Below are 25973 nucleotides of genomic sequence, written 5' to 3'. Positions count from 1 at the left end.
TGCTTAACACTACTGTACTGCACACTTAAAATAGTTAAGATAGTAAATTTTATGTTATGTGTTTTTTACTATAATTAAAAAATTGGTAACTTCTGTTCTTCATTGAAAGAGTGGAAAAGGTAAGTTACAGCTAAGAAAAAAGCACATTATATAACTGATAGAAGATTTACATTTGGTATATACAAAGAATTCCTACAAATCAATAAGAAAAAGATAGTCCAATAGAAAAATGTACAAGGGACTTTTTGAACAGACATTTCACAGAAGAGGATATAGAAATAGCTGATAGATATATGTAAGACGAGCTCAATGCCATTAGCCTTCAGCGAAATGAAAATTAAAACTATAACGACATACCATCATCCTCATGCCAGACTGGCTAAAACTTAAAAGTTGACAACATCAAGAGTTGACTGGAATGCGTAGGAACTGGCAGCTCTCATACACTGGCCGGTGGGAGTGTCCATTGGTAGAACCACTTTGGACAACTGTTTGGCCTTATCTACAACTGAATATATGCAACCCTATGGCCCAGCAATTACATTTCTGGGCATATGCTGTAGAAAATATACACATGTGCACCAAGAAACATATCATTCATTTTCATTATGATTCATAATAGTAAAAAAAACGAAACAACCCAAATGCCCATCAACAATAAAATGGTAAATTGCAGTCTATTCATACAACCGAATATTATGCAGCAATAAAAATAAGTGAACTACTGCCACCCATAACATGGATGCATCTCACAAACATACCGAGCTGAAGAAACTCTGCGAGTTATTTAGCTGCTGTCCTCCAGCTGCAAGCCCAGCCTTCCGGTCTGTGCTTTGCAGCGCTGAGGCTGGGACTCTGCGAAGCACAGTCCTGCTTTGCTAGCTGCCTCCCTGAGCGGCTCTGCCGACAGGGGGCGCTAGGCACTGCAAGGCTGGAAGAGGAAAATGGACCTGCTCCTTCCTGCAGCATCAATTATTTCCTATTTTCTGTTTTTCCTTCTTCACAGAAAGAGCATCATTACATCCCCTCAGAGGTCTCAGCTTCAGCTCCACAGAACCCCCCAAACTTGGTCTCCTCAATTTTAACAATTCCAGCGTCTCCCCTTTTGCATCCTGAGGTTGCTACTTCCTGATTAGACTCTAGTGTCTCTTTTTGCCTTCTCGGTTCTCCAATACACAGTTAACAATTCATTATATTCAATTAAATTGTCTCTGTTAAAGCGACTGGTGTGGCTTCTGTAACCTGATGCTACCAAACACAAAATAATACTGTATGATTGCATTTGTGTAAAGTCCACAGACAGGTAAAATACTGGCACCTTTAGAGAGAAGGGAGAGGAATCATCATTGGGAAGATGGGGTGAGGGTGGGGACTGAGGCTCCTGGGAAGCTGAAAACGTTCCGTCTGCTAACCTGGAAGGTGATTACACAAGTGTGCGCCCATGTGAGAATTCACTGAGCTGTTCATGTATGCTGTGCGCTTTTCTGTATGCAGTTTTTACTTCAATAACAATTTTTTTAAATGAAACTCTTTTATGCATAAGAAAAGAGATGCTCGAAATGGAAAAGGCACTTTTTCTCCTAGTGTAGACTACTGGCCGGCATCAGGATTACCTGAAGTCATCATTTAAAATGCAAATGACAGGATCCCACCCTCAGAGGTTCTAAGTCAGTGGGTCAGGACCTGAAGCTTTAATGGGCTCTCGAGGAGTATCTTACACAAGCCAAAGTTTGAGAATCACTGATATTTGACTGACCTGAGTCTCTTCCAGGTAGCTCTGATTCATTATCCTCCCACTGTACTTCTATGAAACCAAGCATTGGCTTTGTTTATCTCCAAATTCCTGTTGACTAGGAATTTCTTGTGTATTTATTTTAATAAGGTTCTGGTGTAAAGAAACCTCTCATGAAGTTGAAACATGACTAATAATCTGTATCTCCTACTGAAGAAAAGACTAGAGGTTTGGAAATCCTCAAGATATTTAGGTGTAAGATTGACCCAAGTGATGAACACTTCGAGAATCTTCTGGTAGCCTTGAAGCATCTCTGGAAAGGTGCAAAAACATAGTTTGAATACAGTTTTGCGGAGTTCTCAGTCACCCATCCATAAACCTCACAGGGATCCATGGGTTCTCGGTTAAGGACCTCTGGCTGTGGAGACTCAAAGCCCATGCTCGGTATGAATTTTATCTCAGAAGCATGTAAGACACTGAAGGTTTTTGGGAGAGGGTGTTATGCTCCAAATATTTGCTGATCTGTCTTGAATGCCTCAGAATGAGAAGCTCGACAAGGGTCAAATTCTGGTTCTATTCCTAACAACTATGGGAACCTGTTCCCATTTCTTAATTTCTTTTCCAAGTTCCTCACTTGCAAAATGGCCTTAACACTTGCCCTGCTTTCTTCGCAGGGCTCTTGTAAGGCTCAGATAAGATGTGAAAGTCTGTGCATAGAAAAGCACGAGGCACCGTATGTGGTTATTGAACACCCAAAAATTGGCCTGACATGGGTTATATGTGCAAACATCTGTCAAATATTTATACAAATACAAGGCACTATCCATAGACCACGCACCAGGGGAGTAAAGCTTGCCTCCAGATGTGACAATACAAGAAATAGGTGGGGCTTCCCTGGTGGTGCAGTGGTTGAGAATCCGCCTGCCAATGCAGGGGACACGGGTTCAAGCCCTAGTCTGGGAAGATCCCACATGCAGCGGAGGAACTGGGCCCGTGAGCCACAACTACCGAGCCTGCGCGTCTGGAGCCTGTGCTCCGCAACAAGAGAAGCCGCGATAGTGAGAGGCCCGCGCACTGCGATGAAGAGTGGCCCCCGCTTGCCACAACTAGAGAAAGCCCTCGCACAGAAACGAAGACCCAACACAGCCAAAAATAAATAAATAAATAAATTAATTAATTAAAAAAAGAAATATGTGAAGCCAAGAAATATGGAACAACTGAGATGTATTTAAAAGAGGGAAAAAAGGAAAAAAAATAACTCACAGGTGAAAATCAAAGACCCAAGGGTCAACAAAACATACTTATGCAGGAATCACGGTCATGAGGGCATCTGAACTCTCCAAAGGGGTTCCCCAGGCGCCCCCGTAGAAATACTGGTCCTGGGGCCCTGGACCTCTTTAGGCTCCATCCTGTGGCCAGTAGCTGCTCTTCCAATAATCACACTCCTCTCTTTATGTTTTCTACTCCTACCGCCTGGAAAAGTACTTATTTCAGTTAATGTAATTGATCTCAACTTAGCTGTTGTAGCGTCATTTTGTAATCTATCACTACAGATGACATTTTCACTACTCTAGATTATTATAAACCATTGTCTACAGAACATGAAAAACCCAATCCAACTTCCTGCCTCTTGTAGACACAGCCTTTATCATTAGGCACAAATCCTTTCCATCAATGTTTCTGTCAAAAGACCGATCAAAGGAGGGTGAGAAAGGGTCATGGTCCACATTCCTCCCTCTAATCTGGCAACAGCGTTTGGCTGGCAGGCAGCAATTTTCAATATTTTTGTTGTATTGCTCTTGGCCAGGTTCTACCTTCCATTATTTTTGATACTCTCAAGGCTATGATTTTAATATTTAAAAAAAAGTTTTTTTTGAAAAAAGTTGGAATAATTTTTCTTTTAGTGTGGGAAAGTATTATACGAATATAACCAAAGTTAATTGCTTCATGCTTGGAGTAGAAGATGAAGCAAACAGACCTCACACAGCTTCAAAAGAACTTGAATTACTTTCTTGAATTCAGACCTGTATCATCAACTGAGATAATAACTGAAAATCTACCAGGATTTTTCTCTGACAATAACAAACATTGTATGGAATTCATTAGTATGTGAGTCATCAAATAGAGGATTATACCTGGGAAAAATAAAATAATAAGTTTAGTGATCACATGAAAGCCAGTACAACATATGCTAAGTCATATTTTTAGTATCAAGGCTTGAAGCCAGAGAGAATATTAATAGATATGTGTGTTCTTTTATTTATCATAAACTGATATCCAGTGACATAATCACTAGGCTCACCAAAGCTTCCTATCTCCAGAAGGGAGTAAGCATTCTAGCTGTGACTCAGAATAATACGACTGACTATTGTGGAGTCTGTCTCATTACTTTATAATCAAATTACACGTCCTCTTGAGATGGTTGATCTTTTTCTTTCATTCGCCTTACTTAAAAAAATATGACGTATTAGTTGTCACTGCACAAGTTTTATTTTACGTGTGCTTTTCAGAATCTTGAAGAATATTCTGTCCAACCAGAGCTCCTCTTTTTCTGCTAAGCTCTACACTTTCAGTTAACCTCACTTTCTAGAAATTGTAAAACTAGCAATGCAGTTGGCACACTCTGGAAATGTCTTACATGTTTGGAAACACCAACATCTTCATCATTATCATCATCATCGCCACTAAGATTTACTGAGCATTCACAAGTATTACATCAGTTAATTACCGTAACAACTCGGGAGAAATAGAGTTATACCCATTTCACAGATTAGAAAACTGAGATTATAGAAGTTAAGTAACTCACCCAAAGTCACACAGATAGTAAGTGGTGAAGCCAGGAGTCAAACCCAGGCATTTTGTTTGACTCTGGAGCCTGCCACTATGCTATGCTGTCCTAGTTTCTACATTGTGCTGTCATCAAAAAGGGATGGACATAGAGTTCATAAATACTATGGAATACTAAACAACCAGAAAGAATCTTATATTTGAAAAAACACTTAATAGTTGGGAAATTTTCATAATATCTTAAAGAAAAAAGAGAAAAATTTCTTGAGTGCTTACCGTATGCCAGACATTGTGGTAAGCTGCTATATATACAATTATTTCTTTTAATCCTCATGTTGACTGAGGACATAATTCGTTCTGCTATTCTCTCCGTTTTTAAAATATGGGAACTGAGTCAGAGATTTAAGAATCTTGGCCAAGGTCACACAGCTAGTGAATGGCGGAGCCAGCAAGCATTTGAACTTAGCTTTCCTTTCTTCAAATTTATGCTCCAGGTCGGACTCCACGGCCTATCCTTTAATCACCCAGCCTCTCTCTCCCTCCATCACACTTGCCTGAACAGACCCAGATTCCCAGCAGCTCCAAGTCTGCACCCAGCAGTTGAACTCTGCCAGATTCACACAGCTGGGCAAACTGGCTGCACTTTACACGTCACCATCCCACACCCCAGATGGGCTGTCATTACAACCCAGCAACCCCGTGCTTGTTTGCCAATAAGATTATTGTTCTTGTCTCCAAGAGAACCATTTCTTCTCTCAAACCTTCTGCCCTTCCTAGTGGCTTCCTCACATCCCCCATCTACTTTACCTTCTCCTTGGTTAAGAAAATAGGACCTTTGCACCACCTCATTTACAAACTTACCTGCACTTGGGCCATTGTCCATGTTTCCCTTCCTTTGGCAGCTGAGCAAACAGCTTCCTCTCCTATCAAGGGCAATCCTTCATGTGTTTTCTGGATCTCATCCCTTCTCAAGGAATTTGCTCCTTAGTTTTCCCTTATTTCATCTTCAATTTTCCCTTAGCTCATTTCCTAAAAAAACCCAGAATCTTCCATCTTTTAACATCTCAGAATATTCTAGGCAAGGCCAAGTTAGGGTGAATGATGGCACCTCTTTTTATTGGAATCAGCTAGTGTCAGGGTTAGTCCGCTAGGCTCAGACCAGACTTACCTGCATCTGTTACAGCCTGACCACACGAAAGGACCCCCTTTGCTCCCGGAGCACTGTCCTTGTTTGCCATCCAAGAGAACAGGAACAGCATGTGCATCACCGCTTCTAGAAACCAGGTGCTCTGGCTGGATATGATGTGTTCTTGCTGAGGTAGGGTGTCCTGGTGTGGGAAACACCGTGGTGATGCAGTGATCTCTTATAAGAGGTTTATATTCTAAACCACTTGGAATAATTCCGGGGGCTCCAGCCTCACAAAGCTGACCCCACTAGAGGCCAATTGTCACATAGATGTTCATGAGATAGGTGAGAGACAGGATAAAGACTGTTGTCCAGGTAACAGTGGGAGACTGTGAGTACTGACCATGTGCTTGGGCTTTGGCTGTACACTCTCAGTATGCCAGCACATAACGACTATCATCCTTCAACCTTTCATTTATTGCTGGGCAATAAACTAAACGTACTGTCTGGACAGTCACTTCCCTGGAGAGGGTTTATTCCAGTAAATTATGTAGATCTTGAGGCTCCAATCCTCTTCAAGAGTTCCAGGAATCTCTGCCAATCTCTCTGCCCTCCCACTTACCATTACAGATGGTGAAGTTCCTGGATCCAGAAAGCTGTTACCCTAGTTTCACCTGACACATTGCCAGTCTGACTGCCCATGGATAGACTGATATGAAGGAGACAAAGGAAGAGTTTCAGAAAAGTGAGATTGATCACAGAGTCAAATATGCCAGGCTATCGATCTTAGCAAGAGAGAGAGTGGTCTATCTTATAGATGCTCCAGTCAGAGGGATTTGAGAAACCTAATTCTTACAGAGTACTAGCGGTCTTCCCAAGACCCTCCCAGGAATAACCCAATTCTCCATGCCCTTGACCATACAGGAAAGTCCGGAAGGATGAACTCCAACAGGAAGGCAGAGGTGCAGAAAAGGGGAGAGAGAGAGAGTCAGGGGGAAGAAGCTCTCCTAGACATAGAGCTCGGCTGACCCTGAATGAGATGATAGGAACCAATGAGAAAGGAAGGAAATGATTCACCTGCCCTTTGAAACTGTTGTCCTCAAAGTGTGGTCCATACACCTGTGCCTGTCTTTGAACTATTTGTTAAGTGTATGTGGCAAGTACAGAAATAACGGTTTAGAAACTTCAAAAACAATTTGACAGAGTAATTTTCTGTCTGTTGAAAGTTGGGACTTGTATTTTGTATGTCTTTATTCTTTTCTAGAAATTCATTTTTATCCTATTTTACAAAACTATAGATCTGGTAGAGGTTGTGGGGGGCAATTCTGTTTTGTTTTGTTTTTTTTTTGGAAATTATTTGAGAAGCACTGCTTTAGATTCATGTTTGTAGTTAAGTCATGGTAAGAGCATCTTCCTTTTGGTGATAAACACACCACCACCTGCCCCCCTGTCCTGCCAGGCTTTACCTGAGAGCCATCCGCATGCCTCAGGCCAGAAAAGGAACAGAGTCTCTGGCGAAGGAGAGGATGAAGATAATAGAAGAAAAAGAAAAGAATGTTATTTATTATCTATTTATGATTTACATTCTACCTTATTTTCTTAAAGAATTGGAAGGACAACGAATGGATATGTTTGGGAATAAACTACCTCCTGGGCAGGAAAAGGGATTTAGAGCCAGGAAGTGAGGTATCTCTTCCTTTAAGTTCAAAGAGAGGTATAAGAAGGTAAATGAGGAGACAGCTGAGAAAAGAGGAAGCAAGCATAACCGTTTGTATTCATTTGCTAGGGTTGCCATGGCAATTGCCACAGACACGGTGGCTTAAACAACAGGAATTTATGTTCTCATGGTTCTGGAGGCTGGAAGTTTAAGATCAAGGTGGCGGCAGGGTCGGTTTCTGGTGAGACCTCTCTCCTTGGCTTGCAGGTGGCCACCTTCTTGCTGCACCCTCACACGGCCTTTCCTCTGTCCTCGCATCCTTGGTGTCTCCTCCTCTTCTTAGAAGGGTACCAGTCATATCCTTAGGGCCCCACCCTTATGACCTCACCTTCACTACTTCCTTAAAAGCCCTACCTCTGAATACAGTCACCTTGGGGGTTAAGCTTCATCATCTGTATTTTTGGGGAAAACAATTCAGTCCTTGACAGGACCGGGCCTCGACCGCTACTCAGAGAGCTGTCCTCAGTGTGGGCTACAGGGCAGCAGCGGGACGTACGGCAAGCTTGTGTAGAGAGGAGGAAGGACACATTCCCGGCCTGCAGTCGCACCATGTGCATTTCCTCACCATTCGTTCTTGGTCATCTGGTAATTCACTTCACTCCCTTGCTCCCCTGCCATGTCACTGAGAACTCAGAATCTGTAGAGTGTGAGAAGTGGATTCTTTCTTAACTCTGGTTCCTAAAGTCATCAAAATGAAACCAAAATTAATTGAAATTGACAAGGCAGGACATTGTATAGGGAAAACTCTTAGAAGTATGGCTAAAGACCAAGTAGCTGAGGTCTATAACTTGCTCATAAAGTAAGTTTAAAAGGGTCATTGTAGTGGAATATTACTCAGCCATAAAAAAGAATGAAATAATGCCATTTGCAAGTCCACATGGACGGACCTAGTGATTATCATATTAAGTGAAGTAAGTCAGAGAAGAACAAATATCATATGATATTACTTATATGTGGAATCTAAAAAAATGGTACCAATGAACTTATTTATGAAACAGAAATAGACCCACAGACAGAAAACAAATTTATGGTTACCAAAGGGGAGAGGATGGGGGAGGAATAAATTAGGAGTTTGGGATAAACAGATAAACATTACTATGTATAAAATAGATTAACAAGAAGGACCTACTGTATAACACGGGGATCTATATTCAACATCTTGTAATAACCTATAATAGAAAAAAATCTGAAAAAGAATATATATATATACATGTGTACATATATATATTCCATATATATATTCCATGTATATATACATTCCATATATAGATTCCTAATCACGTTGATGTATACTAGGAACTAACATAACACTGTAAATCAACTATAAATAAATAAATAAGTAAAGGCAGGTGATTGTAGCAGATGGTGTCTGTGCCCTGGCCATCCCCCTCAGCCTTAACATTGTGAAGCACAAGCACCCAAAGACCTGAGGGCTTTCCCCAGTCCCAGAGCCAGCTCTGCCTGCAGGCAGGGGAGGGTGGAAATTCCAGAGAATTAAGCAACTCAGCCCCACCCCAGTGGCCCCCAGCTGGGGACTGAGAAAGTATTCTGTTCCACACTGGCTCCCAGTGGGATTAAGCTCTGCAACCACAGCGATGATTAGCTTGACGCGCCACCACACATAGGCTGCTTTCCTGCCCCGTCTCACTTTTCCCCTCTCCTACCCGTGTAGGAGCTTCCAAATAATGACTTGCTTTGCATCTTGTCTTCATTTTTCTCACACCCTCACAGATTACTTATTAATTACTTATTAATAACAAAAGAAATCTGGCAGACCCCACCCTAAGTGAACAAATCTAGCATCGCCAATAATGGGACAAACTGATTCAATTGGAAGTACCCCACATCACTTACGGAATATTCTCGACAAAAATCTTCAAGCTCAATTCAATCATAAGAAACAATCACACTGTTACAGGTTGAATTGTGTTTTCCTCAAAATTCATATGTTGAGGCCCTAACCCCCAGTACCTCAGAATGTGACCTTATTTGGAAACAGGGTCTTTGCAGATATAATTAGTTAGGTCAAAATAAGGTCATACTGGAGTAGGGTGGACCCTAAATCCAACAAGTGGTGTCCTCATAAGAACACCATGTGAAGACACAAAGGCAGAGATTGGAGTTATGTTATCCAAGGCCAAGGAACACCAAGAGCCACCAGAAGCTGGCAGAAGCAGGAAAGGATTCTCCCCTAGAGCCTTTGGAGGGAGTGTGGCCCTGTCAACTCCTTGATCTTGGACTTCTAGCCTCCAGAACTGTGAATCAACAAATTTCTGTTGTTTCAAGCCACCTGGTTTGTGGTACTTTGTTACAGTATCCCTAGTAAACTATTAACACACAAATTCAGATTGTAGGATAATCTACAAGACAACTAGTTTGATTCTTTAAACATATCCATGTCATAAACAGCACCAACACAGAAAATAAGTGGGGGATTGTTCTAGGTTGAAGGAGACTAAGGAGACATGATAATTAAATGTAGCGTGTGACTCTTGATTAGATCCTGGCTATTAAAGGGACAACTTGGGAGATCTAAATATGGATAGATAAGATTATTATACCAATGTTACACTTCTTGGGTTTGCTAATGCTGCTGTGGTTATATAGGAGATTTCCTCATTCTTAGGAATATGTTTCATGATGTCTACAACTTATTTTCAAATGGTTCAAAGAAAACTATTTTTTAAAAAAATGTCCCTACATACAGACTGATCAAGCAAATGTGGCCAAACAACTGGTGATTCTAGATGAAAGGTAAATAAATGCACTACTCTTTCAACTTTTCTTTAGTTTTGTAAATTTTCAAGATAATAAGTTGAAGGAACTAGTATATGTTTTGTGGGTGGTTGTTTATGGCAACCACCATAAACTTTCACAGATATGATGCCTACACTTATTTTCTAACAAATTAACTAGTTGTGAAAAACTGTTGACTTTTGTTCAATCCACATCTTGTTTAAGTGGGCAGATATATGGGATATAAGAATGCATCCCTGGGACTTCCCTGGCGGTCCAGTGTTTGGGACTCCGCGGTTCCAGTGCAGGGGACATGGGTTCGATCCCTGGTCAGGGAACTAAGATGCTGCATGCTGCATGGCTAAAAAAAAAAAATAAAAGAATACATCCCCTTTGAGAAACCAGAGGGAAACCGAGCAGATCATCTAAAACTTATACCCCTTTGGGGGGTGTGCACCATTTCCTGCTCATATATGCCATCCTGCCTCTTAGGCAATCTAGACTCTAGATGTGTCATTGGGCAGACACCCCATAAAACCAACACACTCCCATACACACACATGCAAGCACCACATCTAACAAGTAATTTTCTGAGTTTCAACTAACTTGTATATTAGCCCTGAAAGACTAGTATCCCAGTTTTAGATTTTAGCATTCTTTTTGAGGTTATTATAAAATGCTATGACCTTAACTCATGGAATAAACCTTTTAAAATGTATTTTTCTCATTCAATTATTTAGGTTCGACGTTTATGTGAGTGTTGAGAACTCTGAATATGTTTCCATCATATTCAAAGTATTTCTACTCTCTGGACACCTCAGGGTAATTTCTGACATTATGACAAATATAAAAACCTGAATGGCTGAATTTGTGAGTGCAAAGTAGTTATATTATGGCATTATAAAGACTCTCTCAAAAGGATCCTCTCAGTCATATATTAGAGTTCATTTCTAGAACATAAAATTTCATTTTTACACTGGGGAATCTCAGGAATAGTTACTCTATATGGTTCCAGGCTTTGCTTCAAGCACAATAAGAAACAACGCCCCTGGCATAACCATAAGAATACAAGAGTGAAGATGTACTGGTCTGGTCATAATTGTTAGCTGTAATGTCTGTAATTTGACCATGTATATTTTAAGTAATTTATTTAAACATAATATTTTTATATTTAGTATCTAATATGAACAGAATATAAATTTCAATTGGTCAATTGGTCAAAAAATGACCAATGAGGGTGAGTCAGGTACAGACTCTGTCTTCCTAGTCACTGTTGACTGTTTCCACTTTTGGAAACTCCTTCTCCACTGGCTTCCATGATACACATTCCCTTTGTTTTCTTCTGGCCTCTCTGTTTACTCAAGTTTATTCTTCCTTTGATGGTTCCTCTTCCTCCAATCACTGCTTAAATATTATCTTTCCCTGGAGACTTTACCTGATTCTCTCTTCATTCTATGCATTCTCTCTGAGGATCCTACACATGGTTCCACCTACCACTGAAGATTCCCAAATAGCTCCTTTGAGCCAACATTGCTCTTCAGAACTTCAAAATCAAGTATGCTTCTTCCTGCTGGACATCTCTGCTTATATGACCCGTAGGTGCTCAAGCACAGCATGTGCAAAGCTCATATTACCTGTCCCCCAACTATGTTCCTCCTTCTGCATCCCCGTGCTCAGCAAGTGATATCTTCTTCCCACACAAAACTTTGGGATTATCTGAGACTTTTCTCTCTTCCTTGCCCCCAAATTAATTGTTCATTATGTCTATTGAAACTATAGCCTAAATATCTTATAAATCTGTCTCTTATTCTCCATCTTCACTTTCAATGACTTGATTGATGACTCAATATTTCTGTAATATTCCAAAATCATCTTCCTTTTTTGCGACTATTTGTGAATCTACTCCTTACATTATTGTCAGAAGGACTTTCTTCATATGCAAATAAGATCGTGTCCCCTCACTGCTCAGATTCCTTTAATAATACCTCCCATTTATTCTCAGGGAACATCCAAACTCCTTAGAATCCTCTACCTAGCTCTTTCTGATATTGAATTTTGCCCATTCAGACCTGTTGTGTCACGATAATGAAGTGCATTTAATTTCCAAATCTTGCTCTGCTGTCTCACGCCTCTTTGCCCCTGCATACACTGCTTTCTTTCTCTGCAATGACTTTCTTCCATTTGCTTTCCTAGCTGACTCCTACTGTCCTTGAAAGACTGAGCTGAAGCATCAGTTCATCTGGGAAGACTTTCCCAGTCTGATTAGGTACTTCTCTATGTGCTGACATGCTATTCTGTTTATACATCTATCATGCAATATAATATAGTGATATTAATTTATCTTCTTGTCTTTGTCCTTCACTGGATCATGAAATTTCTAAAGTCAGAGTCTGTCTTTTTTTTTTTTATATATAAATTTATTTATTATTTTTGGCTGTGTTGGGTCTTCGTTGCTGTGCGCGGGCTTTCTTTAGTTGCAGCGAGCGGGGGCTACTCTTCGTTGCAGTGCACGGGCTTCTCATTGCGGTGGCTTCTCTTGTTGCGGAGCACGGGCTCTAGGCGCGTGGGCTCAGTAGTTGTGGCTCGTGGGCTCAGTAGTTGTGGCTCGCGAGCTCTAGAGCACAGGCTCAGTAGTTGTGGCACGCAGGCTTAGTTGCTCTGCAGCATGTGGGGTCTTCCTGGACCAGGGCTGGAACCCATGTCCCCTGCATTGGCAGGCAGATTTTTAACCACTGCGCCACCAGGGAAGCCCCCAGACTCTGTCTTTTTAATCTCTGTATCTGCATGGCCTGGCATATAACATTTGCAAACAAACATTTATTAAAAGGAAATCTATATTAAAAACTTGCATCAAAGAAGAATTTCAGTGCACTGAGTCATTCAAATGTTACAGTTAATACTGAAGTTGAACATTGGTGGTGATATCCACAATCAAATACTAGTTTTTCTCAGTGTCAAGTGACCAGAGATTTGTTGCCATAGAAAGGAAAAAGTAAGTTTTAAAATGGTCTACTGGAATTTGCTACAATGGTTGTAAATTCTGTAATGACATTACAATAGAACCATTAATAACAAGATATTGTTCTGTTTTTCTAAGTTCTCAATATATTTTTACTTATATGAGAAACCCTTAACTATTTTTCAACACTCTGGATGTCACTTAAGCTTTCTAATTTGCATTCAGTTGGACTGCAGCTAGCTGGAGATTGAAACAGGAAATAATCTTTCGTCATTTATATAACAAGTGCTGCAGGCTCTACAATCTTTATGAGATTCATTTGAACCACTGATTTGTGACAACATCAGTTGACATTTTATAGATCATCAGAATCTTCCTCAAGGCAGAAATGTACAGTCTTGTTTCTAATAGGCAACAGTCACAGAAGTATTCATGTACCTGCTAACATTTATATTCTTGAGCCCCACTGTCCAACTTCATTGTACTGTATAATCTTTGACAGTATTTCTTTCTCCTATTTTCAATCATTCTTGCTTATGAAGCTATAAAATTAAGAAAACATGAGTATTAGAATCTTCTTTTAACATCTTCATTGACTATGTTTTTTCAACAGAGAAATGAAATGATTCAGCTAATATGGATACTTACTTAAACCCTCCATTTCTTTTTATTTTCAGTCTGCTTCTTTCCAAGGAAAAGATATACTTTGTTCTTCAGTATGGAGGGAAAAGAATCTTTACTCCTCTGGAGTTCCATGTTAGGAACTAGAATCCTATTGAGAGTATAGTCTATAGCATTTCTTTTTGGTTAAAAAATATGGAGGAGGGACTTCCCTGGAGGTCCAGTTTGTTTGGATGTGGCACTTTCACTGCCAAGCGCCTGGTTTCAATCCCTGGTTGGAGAACTAAGAAGCCACAAGCTGCGCAGCGTGGCCAAAAACAAACAAACAAACAAGCAAAATAAACAGAAAGTTTGTTTTTTTTTTTTTTAATATGGGGGAAAGTTAGAAAGGAATCCCTAGTATCCGAAGGTCAGGAGATACAATGAGGTGGTAATGTGCAATCATAGTTCAGCACCACGGACAGTGGAACAGCACTCCACTGCCCCCTCTCTGATTTTTAAAAATATTCTGCCTACATATAATTACCCAAAATGAGTTGCACTAAATGTTCCTTTAGGATGGCAGAAGAAAAATATTAGAACTTCCATTTATAATTATTTTTATCTAAAAAAGTTTAAAGTTAAGCTTAATTAAGTATATGTAGAGATAGGAGTATACATGTATAAGTTATAAATAAATAAATAAATAAACACACACACACACACACACACACACACACACACACACACACACACACAGGCTGCATGCTCAAAATACTTTTACTGACATGTACACAATCAAATGAGTTTTGAGATTGCTACTAGAGATGATGGGGCACCACTGAAAATTTTGGCCAGGGAAATGACATGATGAAAGGAGAATTTGGGGAAAAACAATCTAAAAGCAGTATAGAGGTTAGATTGGAAAGAGTAGATGTTGAAGTTAGAAAGACTAGTTAGGAGGCTATTGCAAGAATCTAAATATCAGCTAGGATGGTGACATGGGGGAAGCAGAAAGCCATACAGATGTTGTAAAAGAAGAATCTTAAATATTAGGAATGAAAAAAATGTCAAAGAATAAGTGGAAATTTTGAGCTAGGCTGGCTGGGAAGAAACAAGGGGAATCAGTTATGAGACGTGAACCACACTGTAATTGCCACTGACAAAAAGGCCCACATAAATAATGCAGAATCTACAGTATTATCTTCTTGAACAGGAGAGTTAAGATCCTGTAAAAGTCCATAGTAGGAGATACATAGTTGAATAACTTAAAACCTTATAGGAAAAAAACAGAATTGTGGGGCAAGGATTGTACCCAAACTTGTGAAAGCTGTATGAATTTTTATGTTCAGAAAAATAAAATAATAAATACTGAGACCCCTCTGAGTAGTTTTGTATCCACAAAGTAAGTAATAAATATTAGATAAGAAACAGCAATCAATTAAGGAAATAGCAATAAAATGTACATATATATGTAACTGGTAGTAATAATTACTATAAATTATTTTCATTTGCCAGCTATAATATACTGGGAACTTTTCAGGTACTTCCTCTCCCATTTTCAAGACGTGTCTTGAAATTTGTTTTATTTTTTGTTGGACAAAATGCATAATAAAAAATTTCTTTGTTGCTGTTGAGTCTTATCCTCCAAATTTCTTTCTGATTTTTGACTCGGATATGTTGCTTTCTGTTTCTTGGACCCCACTGTGACTCCAAAGATACAAAGTAATTGGGATGTTTAAGGTATAAAATCTTTGGGTAACCTTCAAATCACCTTAACCTTGGCTCTGCCCGTGATAAAGGAGGGCTAAACTACATGACAACAGTGCACCTTAAAGTTCTCCCACAGAACCTCTGTTAGCCTTTGTGCAACTAGAAGAAGTCCTCCCTTTGTGTAGATGCAGCCCTGAAAATCACTGCGTGCATGTCAGTCTCCATTCTCACCATTGGCCAGACACCAATGTACAGTGCACACTTTCTGTTGTTTTAAGCCACTCGGTTTGTGATATTCTGTTACAACAGCCCTAGAAAACAAATTCATGCACCATCACCTCTCTCTCACCTCACAGCTATGGCCAGTTCACCAGAAGAAAATATGGGCTGGTTCAAAGATGAGTCAACAGGCTATGCTGAAGTGAGCTAAAGTAGACAGCTGCTGCCCTGTAGATCCACTCAGAGATGCCCTTGAAAGGCAACGATTACACTGGGCAAAACAATGGTCACTGTACCTAGTGATCCCTCTGTATCGAGAGAGAAGTGGTCGAAGGTAAGTATATATGCGGACTCTTGGGCAGCGGTGAATAGTTTTGGCACATTTGTTATGGGCATCAGAGGGGTAGGTTTGGAAGGGGACAAGGAGGTCTAGGGAAGAAACATATACGGAAGTGGACACAAAGTGTGAGGCTCTTTCCATTGCGCGGTAATGCCTATCAGAGAGCTTCTGCCACAAACAGGGCATTAAAGAGCCAGGCAGATGGTATGGCTCATCCAGCTGATGTTAGCCAGCCTCTAGCCTTGCCACCCCAGTGCTTGCAAAAGTGCTCATGAACAAAGCCGCCAGGTGGCACAGATGGAGACTGTAATGGAATTTGCTCTAGCTGTTCCGCCTTCCTGGAACAGGCTTTTGCAGATTTCTATGTCCTTCAAGTCCTGGACAACTGAGCAGGGTTGTCCAGTGAGACACACCTGCAGAGGCAGAGTGATGTGTGAAGCTAGTGAAGTTTAAGTTGCCGGACAGATCACTCACACAAGCCTCCACGAGGGCTGGAAGTTGCTGGTAGTCAAGTGTGGAGAACAGGACAGGGGTTTACAATTAGGAAGTATTTCTATGTAAACGTTTCTGATAAATGGCTTAATCAGAAGATAGAGACCTATAACTCTGATGTGACTAATTTCTTATAATCTTTTCTCATTCCATAAATATTCACTTTGGGGACTAAGTTTTTAATTCCCAATTTTGCATTTATTTCTTAAGGAGGAAGCCCCCCGAACTTTACAAGCTTTGGGCACCACAAAACCTGGCTGTCCCTGTCTCTTCCAACCACTCTGTTTTACTGCTTTACCGCCCCTCCCCCCATGGTGATCTCACTTACCCCGCTTTAATTGTTCTTTTCTTTTTCCCATAGCCCTCATCACCTTTGAACATACTATTCGATTTACTGCTTGTTGCTTATTGTTTGAGCCCCCTCATTAAAATGTAAGCTCCAAGGGGGCAGGGGTCTTAGTGCTATTCCTGGACTCCATGTCCTAATGCAGTGCTTTACACATAGCAGATACTCAACAAATATTAGTAGAGGAGAAGACAGAAGGGAGGGAGAGAGACATGGAGGAAGGGAGCAAGGAAGGAGAAAGGCAGAAGGGAAGGAGAGAAGGGAGGAAGCAAAAGCAGAAGGTGGAAACCATTAAGAGTCATAGCACCAGTAACGGCAAGAGCTGAGGTAGGATTGAGACAGCACGGGACGACAATAGAGCCCTGACCAACCGAGAGGATAGACCACAAGCTCATCAGCCACAGGTGTCAACAGTGGCTGCCAGCAGTGCGTAGGCAGCAGGCAATGGGGACTTCAACCCAGAAACCAACAAAGGTTCAGAGGACAGCACAGGACCTGAACTTGACGACCTGAGGCCTCCTCTCCTGACCACCAAGAGGACACTGAAGCTTGTCTCTATACCCAAGATCTGGAGGAGGAAAAAGCAAGGGGGAAAAACTCTGAACACCTGAGCATTTACCTGGAGGAGTGTATTTAAACTGGAAGAGAAAGCATTAATTGGCAAATCCCTCCTCCTTCTCTCCCACAAGCCTACTATACACATAGGTTTGAAACAAGATTATAACAATTATAGGAATAAAGCATGTGTTCCTGGCATGTCTGAGTAGAAGTATATAGCCTTTTAAAGACTAGGAAAAACTAGTGACAGAAGTACACGGAATAACTAGTAGCGTCTCAATATGCTTTATTCTAAAAGGTCTGAGAGTATCCACAAAAAGGAGAGTATCCATCAATATTTTGGTCAGTTTTATAAAACAAGTCTTTCTTAGTATTTTTCCTTGCATGTGTACTTACTTTTGACTAACGACAGCATATACCCAAATAAGAGACACCTGGTGGTTTTTATTGTGTCTGTGCTACTTTGAGAAAATCTTGTTTTAGATGAGTTACTATATCATTTATAGCATTTTTGTCACGCAACCTTCTGTCATATAGCTTCTACTATATTAAAACTTAGATTAAATTAATTGGATTTTAAATAATTTGTAAAACAAATTAATGGAACAAATAGTACCTCTAATACACCTTTTATTTACAGTCACATTTATATTCCAGTCACAAGATAAGGGATACATACTACGTATACAGACACACACACAGGGTCTTAGCCTTCGATGTGGAAAATCATCCTCTTTGGCAAAAGAATACATTTATCTGGAATTTAAAGAAGCTAAAAATAGAAAATATTTGTTTTTTTGGAATAAATAAAAACCGACATTGCCTTATGCATTCCCTTCCGGACATGGCAGGAAGCCTTTTCAGTCGGACAAGGGCTAATTGCTCAATAGAAAATGCCAGTGAAGCTCACTGTAGTGGGATTCTATCCATCTGTAATTTCCATTCCTAGAACCAAATACTTTCATCTGTTCCCATGTCTTCCAAAAGATTAGGACCCTTGGTGGTAAAGGGAAACGTCTACAGATTGTCATCTCATTTTTGAGAGCCATTCAGAGAGAAAGAGGCATACTACAAGCTTGGGACCAGAACAGACTGAATTCATAAAAAAAGGCACAAGCCAAACTGTTCATCTCTGGTACATTAAAAATTATCACTGTTGTTAAAGCCATATGTTCTAGGTAAGAGGACAGGTTTTGTATTCACTGTGACATTTGTTCTGAGGAATGTTAGTGTACTTAATGCTAGCATGTGCTTAGCAGCAATTTGTAAATTTGAAAAGTAATCCAGAGTTCAAAAAATGAGGAAGGAAGATAAGAAACTTTACTTGAGAGATTTCTTAATTATCATTATGTCTGCATGTTAAAGCATAAGTGAAGACCCTTGACATTTGTCATCATTTCATTGCTTTAGGTATGCAGATTCAACCTTTAAAAGTTTGTTCATTCCTTAAAAAAAGCAATTTTTTAAAGCTGCTGTAAGGTGAAATTACTAGAGGCTTCGGTCAACGAAAGTGACAGTGATTTGCACCTTTCAGCTGAAACCCTGCTCAGTTCCCCAGTCTGAGGTTTGAAAACACACACACACACTATTTTATTGGTGGATAGCATATACAGCATACGTGAAGTATAGTGATGTGCACTCTATAGAAAAGGGCACAAATCATAAGTGTTCGGCTTGATGAACTCTAAGCAAGTGAATACCCGCATGGGGCTTCCATCCAGGTTAATAAAAGAAAGATGACCAGTTCCCAAGACCCCCCTTACCTTGCCCACATTCAGTCACTACTTCTTCCCTCTGCCCCACAGGTAGCAACCACACTGACTTCTAACACTGTAGATTTGTTTTGCCTGTGTTTGAACTTTATGTAAATGGACTCTATATGTTCTCATATATCAAACTCATAAGTAGACTTACAATATATATTCTTTTGTGTTTGACTTCTCTCACTCAGCAATATGTCTGTGGGATTCCTCCCTGCTGTTATGTAGAACAGCGGTTTGTTCATTTTCATCACCGATAGCATTCCATCACAGGAGTATAACACAATTTACTTATCCATGTTAATGTTAATTGGAGATTTGGTTGTTTCTAGTTTTGGCTGACTAATGCTGTAAGAACACTATTGTTAATGTCTTTTAAACACATGAGTATACACTCTGTTGGGTCTCTAGCTCATAGTGAAATTGTTTGGGCATAGGGTATATACAAGTATATATTTAACTTCAATAGATAATGCTAGTCTTCCAAAGGGGTTGTACCACTACGCTACCAAAAGACGTGCCTTGCCATCCTGTAATAGTGTCAGCCTTTTTAACTTTGGCCGTTTTGGTGAATTGTAACTGTAACCCACTGTGGTTTTAATTTGTATTTCCCTGAAAACTAATGAGATTGAGTGCCTTTTTGTATGTTTATTGACCCTTTAATATCCCCTTTTATGAATGGCCTGATCAAAACTCTTGTCCACTTTCCTGGTGCACTATCTATCTTTTCTTATTGATTTGCAGAAGTCCTGTGTAAACTCTGGAAACAATTCCTTAGTTACATGTATTGCATATATATTCTGTATATTTGTTGCTTTTAAATGCTCTTAATGAAATACTTTGATGAACAGAATTTCTTATTATTAGTTGCCTGCTTTATCAGTCTTATGACTTACTGCTAAGGTTTTAAAATCATAGAATGGATCCTGACTTTTATCAAGTTATTTTATGCATCTATTGATTGACTTTATAAATTTTCTTTTATTCCTTTAACCTGATGAATTATAATGTTTCTCCAATACCTATTTAGAAAAATTTCAAACTTACAAAATAAATGAAAAACAGTTCAATGAATACCTATATATCTTTTACTTTGCTTCACCAGTTATTAACATGTTGCCACATAGGTTTTATCTATCTATCTATCTATCTATCTATCTATCTATTATCTATCTTCTGTCTATCTACCTATCTCTCTACCTACCTAACTATATTTACCTTTGAAAGTATATTGCAGGCAATGATTGCTTGGATATGACACTAAATGCCCAGGCAACAAAATAGAAAATAATTGTACTACATCAAAATTTAAAACTTCTGTGCATCATGGGGCACTATCAACAGAATGAAAAGACAACCCATGTAACTGAAGAAAATATTTGCAAATCAATATCTGATAAGTGGTTAATATCTAGAATATATAAAGAATTCCTACAACTCAACAACAACAGCAACCAAAAAAAATTTTTTTTAATGGGCAAAGGACTTAGGTAAACATTTCTCCAAAAATAAACAAATGACCAATATATAATAAGCATATAAAAAGATTCTCAACATCACTAATCATTGAGGAAATGCAAATGAAAACCACGAGATACCACATTAAGATGGCTATTATTTAAAAGAGAAAAAAAGAAAGTGAATAACAAGTGTAGGTGAGGATGTGGAGAAATTGGAACCCTTGTGTACTGTTGGTGGGAATGTAGAATGGTGCAGCTACTGTGGAAAGCAGTATGGCAGTTCTTCCAAAATTAGAAATAAAATTACCATACATTCCTGCTATTCCACTTCTGGGTATATACCCAAAAGAATCGAAAGTAGGGATTCAAACAGATATTTGTACACCCATGTTTATAGCAGCATTATTCACAATAGTCAAAAGATGGAAGCAATCCAAGGGTCCAACTGATGAATGCATAAACAAAATGTGGTCTATACATATAATGAAACTGTATTCAGTCTTAAAAGGAAGGAAATTCCGACATATGCTACAACACGGATGAACCTTGAAGACATTATGTTAAGTGAAATAAGCCAGTTACAAAAGAACATAAACCACATTATTTCACTCATGTGAATCACCTAGAGTAGTCAAGTATATTGAGACAGAAGGTAGAATGGTGGTTGCCAGGGGCTGGAGGGAGGAAGGAATGGGGAGTTATTGTGTAATGGGCACAGAGTTTTGCAAGATGAAAAACGTTCTGGGGGTGGATGTTGTGATGGCTGCACAACAATATGAATGTGCTCAGTGCCACTGAGCTGTACACGTAGAAACGGGTTACACGGTAATTTCATGTTATGCATATTTTATCACAAGCCAAAAAATAAATTTATAAAGAAGTATATTGCAAGAGTTCCACTTTCAGAATAGCAATGTGAAGAGCTCTACAGACCCACTTCTTAGTGAAATAAGCCTAACTGGTGAAAATTATAAAAGTGTAAAGTCTCTAAAAATTGTCCTAAAGGCATACAGCAAGTGAAGAAGAATTTATTTAAGAAAATCTACCAAAATTCAGCAAGGACAGCAAGAGTCTATGGCATGTGAACAACAACTCTCTCCTTATGTCCTCACTTCCAGCTCAGCATGAGGATATCTCACTCCAGGTGAGTGCATCCAAAACACAGAATGAGAAATGAACAGAGCCACAGAGAAATGTGGAACACCACCAAGCGTTCCAATATACACATAATGGGAGTACCAGAAGAAGAATAGAGACAGGAAAGAGCAGGAAAATGTTCAAAGAAATAATGGCTGAAAAGTCCCCAAATTTAATGAAAAACAGGGATCTACTCATTCAAAAATCTCAACTCCATGTAGCGTAAATGCAAAGAAATCCATACATAGGTACAGTATAGTAAAAATGCTGAAAGGGAAGACAAAGAGAGTATCTTCAAAGCAGCAACTGAAAAACAGCTTACCACAAGGAAATCTCAATAAGATTAACAGCTACTTCTCCTCAGAAACAACGGAGGTCAGAAGGCAGTGGGATGACACAACCAAAGTACTCAAAAAACCCTCAACAAACCCAAACGCCCTGTCAAACAACAATCTTATACACAGCAAAACTAGCTTTCAAACACGGAGGTAAAGTAACATCATTCCTAGATAAACAAAAACTGAGAGACTTCATTGCTAGTAGATCCACCCTACAAGAAAAACTAAAGAAAGAAAAACTACAAAGAAGGCTCAGTAAAGTCCTGTTATTCAACTGCTAGTTCCACCATACTGAAAACCCTAGAATGGGTTTTCTGTTTATTTGACCCAGGACCTACAAAAACATTACCACTAATATACTTAATAGCAAAAGACTGAAGCCTTTCCCCCTTATCAGGAACCAGGCAAAGATGTCCTCTTTCATCATTTCTATTCAACATTCTTCTGGATGTCCTAACCAGTGCAATAAGACAACAATTAAAAAAAAAAAAAAAGAAACACATACAGTTTGGAAGGGGAAAGTAAGATGATCACATACTAAGAAATTTACAAAAAATCTACTGCAATTTAGTTAATTGAACAAGATCATGGGGCAGGGCAACACATCAGAAGCAATTATAATTCTATACTACAATAAATAACAGAAATGAAATTTTAAAACAATACTGCTTATAATAGCATAAAAACATGAAAAACTTAGGGATAAATTTAATAAGATATATACAAGACATCTTACACATATTAAAAATCTATAAAACAAGATTGAGAAAAATTAGAGACCTTAATAAATAGAGCTATATATCTTGCTCATGGATTGTATACTATTAAGGTGTTTATTCCTCCCAAACTGATCTTGGATTAAACACAGTATCAATAAAAATCTCAGCAGACTCTTCTTTTATAGAAGCTGATAAGCTGATTCTAAAATGTATATGGTAATGAAAAGACATAGACAAGCCAAAACTCTTTTGAAAAACAAGAACAAAGTTGGAGGACTTACCCTACTTGCTCTCAAGATTTACTCTAAAGCTACAGTAATTAAGATAGTGTGGTTTTAGTATAAAGATAAACATTAGATCAATGTTACAGATATAGAGTCCAAAAATAGAGCCATATATATATACACACATGTATACATATATATATGTATACATATGTATGCATATATATATATATACACATATATGTGTGTATATATATATATATATATATATATATATATATATATATATATATAAAATCAACAGATTTTTGACAAATATGCCAAGGTAATTCAATGAGGGAAAAAAACAATCTTTTTAACAAATGGTGTTGGAACAGCTAATTATCTATATGGAAAACAATATAAAACTCAATCCTTCCCTCACAACACACAAAAATTAGCTCTAAAGGAATCATAGACCTAATTGTAAAAGCTAAAATTATAAATTTTCCAGAAGAAAACATAGGAGACAAACTTTATAATCTGGGGGTAGGCAGAGATTTTGTAGCCAGGAGACAAAATGCACTAAACAGAAAAGAAAAGTTGACAAACTGGACTTTATGAAAACTTTAAAATTCTGTACTTCAAAAGACACAGTTAAGAAGATGACTGCAGACTGGGGGAAAATATTTTTGATATATTTATATGACAGTGAAATTATACACAGAATATATAAAGAACTCCTGCAATTGACAAGACTGAAAAATAGATAGCAGTAAGATTAATAAAAGAGAAAGACAGAGGGGGAGACAACTAAACTAATCAAGAATTAATGTGTGGACATATTAAATGAGGCTGGAGACAGTAAACAAGATATAAACAAATTTGGGCCGATTAATTTGAAAACCTAGAGGAAATGGATACATCATTTTATGGGCTGAATTGCGTTCATTTGCTGAAGTCCTAACACCCAATCCTTTGGAATGTGACTGGATCTAGAGGTAGGATCTTTAGAGAAGTAAGTACAAATGGGATCATTAGGGTGGGCCCTAAACCAGTTGGACTGGTGTCCTTAAAAGAAGAGGATATTAGGACACAGACAGACACAGAGGGAAGACCATGTGAAGACACAGGGAGAAGACAGCCATCTAATAGCTAAGGAGAGAGGTCTCAGAAGAAAACAACCCTGTCCACACCTTGATCTTGGGACTCCAGCCTCCAGAACAGTGAGAAAATAAATTTCTGTTGTTAAAGCTACCTACTCGGTGGTACTTAGTTATGGCAGTTCTAGCAAACTAAAACACATCCCCAGAAAAAGCCTCAACCATTAATAAAACTAAATCTATAGTTTAAAAATCTTGTCACAAAGAAAACAGCAGGCTCAAATGACTAGTTCTAGTTCTACCAAATATTCAAATATTATATTCTATTCAGATAATTTCTCTTCCAGAGAATAGAAAAAGAGGTTGTGAGGCTAGCCTGACATAGATATAAAAGTTTTAAACAAAATGTAGACAAACCAAATATAGTGATATATAAAAAATACAATACCTGATTATCTTATTGGGTTGATCCTAAGAATTCAAGGCCAGTTAATGTAATTCACAATAATGTATCTTTAAAGAAGAAAAACAAAATAATGGAGAAAAATCATTTGATAACATTCAATGTTCATTCATAATAAAAATCCAGCAAGCTGAGAATAGAAAACAACTTCCTTAACCTTGATAAAACACATCCTCATAAAAAGAAAAAAAAATCTGAGAAAATACCATATGCAATTACGAAATATTAAAAACACTCCCTTTAAGATCAGAAACTAACATGAATACCTGTCATCACTCTTTCTCTTTAAGATTGTTTTGAAGGCCTAGCCATGTGGGAAGAAAAGCAGAAAAACAGGAAAATATAGAAGGATTGGGCAGAAAGAAACAAAATTGTGATTACTTGCAAGATGATACAACTGTCTACATAGAAAACTCCAAATAATCTATAGATAAATTACCATAATTAATAAGAGGATACAGCATGTTTGCTGGACAGTATCAGTCTACAAAAGCCAATATATTTTAACATATTGGTAACAATCAGTTACAATACCATTTACAATAGCAAGAAAAATATAAAGTACCTAGGAAGAAATCTAACAGAGTATGTACAAGCCTTTAGGGGCTACATTTTAACAAGATCTTTAGGGGATTTGAACACACATTGACGTTTGAGAAGAACTCTTTAGTACAGTGGTTTTTACCCTTAGCTATATGCAGTATAATAGAATCAAAACTGACTTTTATATTGTATTATATTATATTATATTAGACTAGTCCCCCATTCTAATGTGTAACCAGCACTGGCATCGGTATGGTTCAAAAGCCCCTCGGGTGATGCTAATGTGTAACGAGGGCTATAAACCACTCCTCCAGGGGAAACAGTAGGAGGTATCGGAGGAAGGACACGTGGGGCTTCCCAGGCACTAGAAATGTTCTATTTTTTCCTTTGGGTGATAGATTCTTTGGACACTGGTCTTTGTCATACATATATATTTTATATGCTTTGTTGTATTTTAGATTTCAGTGTAACATAAATACCCCCTTACCAGTAGTGGCAGTGCAAAATTTCATTATTTAATCATATCATGATCTCCCTAATGCTGTGACACAGTGATTTGCTGGTTTTCCTAATCATCACAGAAATTTGAGACTGCTTGAAATCCTACCACTCGTCACACAAAGTTAAGCAACATCAGAAACAAAACACAAACATCTGTGCCTACCATTTAGAACAAATGAACCCCTCACAGAATCAGAGGACCCGGATGGCACATTTCACAGGATCAGCCTTTTCTACCATAAGCTTGGCCAAGATTTTAGCTAATAAGAAAGTATACTTTAAGTTGGTATTGTCTTTCTTGCAAATCAAGAATTCCCATCAACGGGTTTTCCCAATGGCCCTAGAAATTTTGGTCAGTCTTCAAGCACTGTTATACCAAGAACTATAATAAACAAATAGTTTGAACTTGGAACTATAGGCC

The sequence above is a fragment of the Balaenoptera ricei genome, chromosome 21 (assembly GCF_028023285.1).
Source record: "Balaenoptera ricei isolate mBalRic1 chromosome 21, mBalRic1.hap2, whole genome shotgun sequence".
Lineage (NCBI taxonomy): Eukaryota > Metazoa > Chordata > Mammalia > Artiodactyla > Balaenopteridae > Balaenoptera > Balaenoptera ricei.
Note: the sequence above shows the minus strand (reverse complement) of the source record.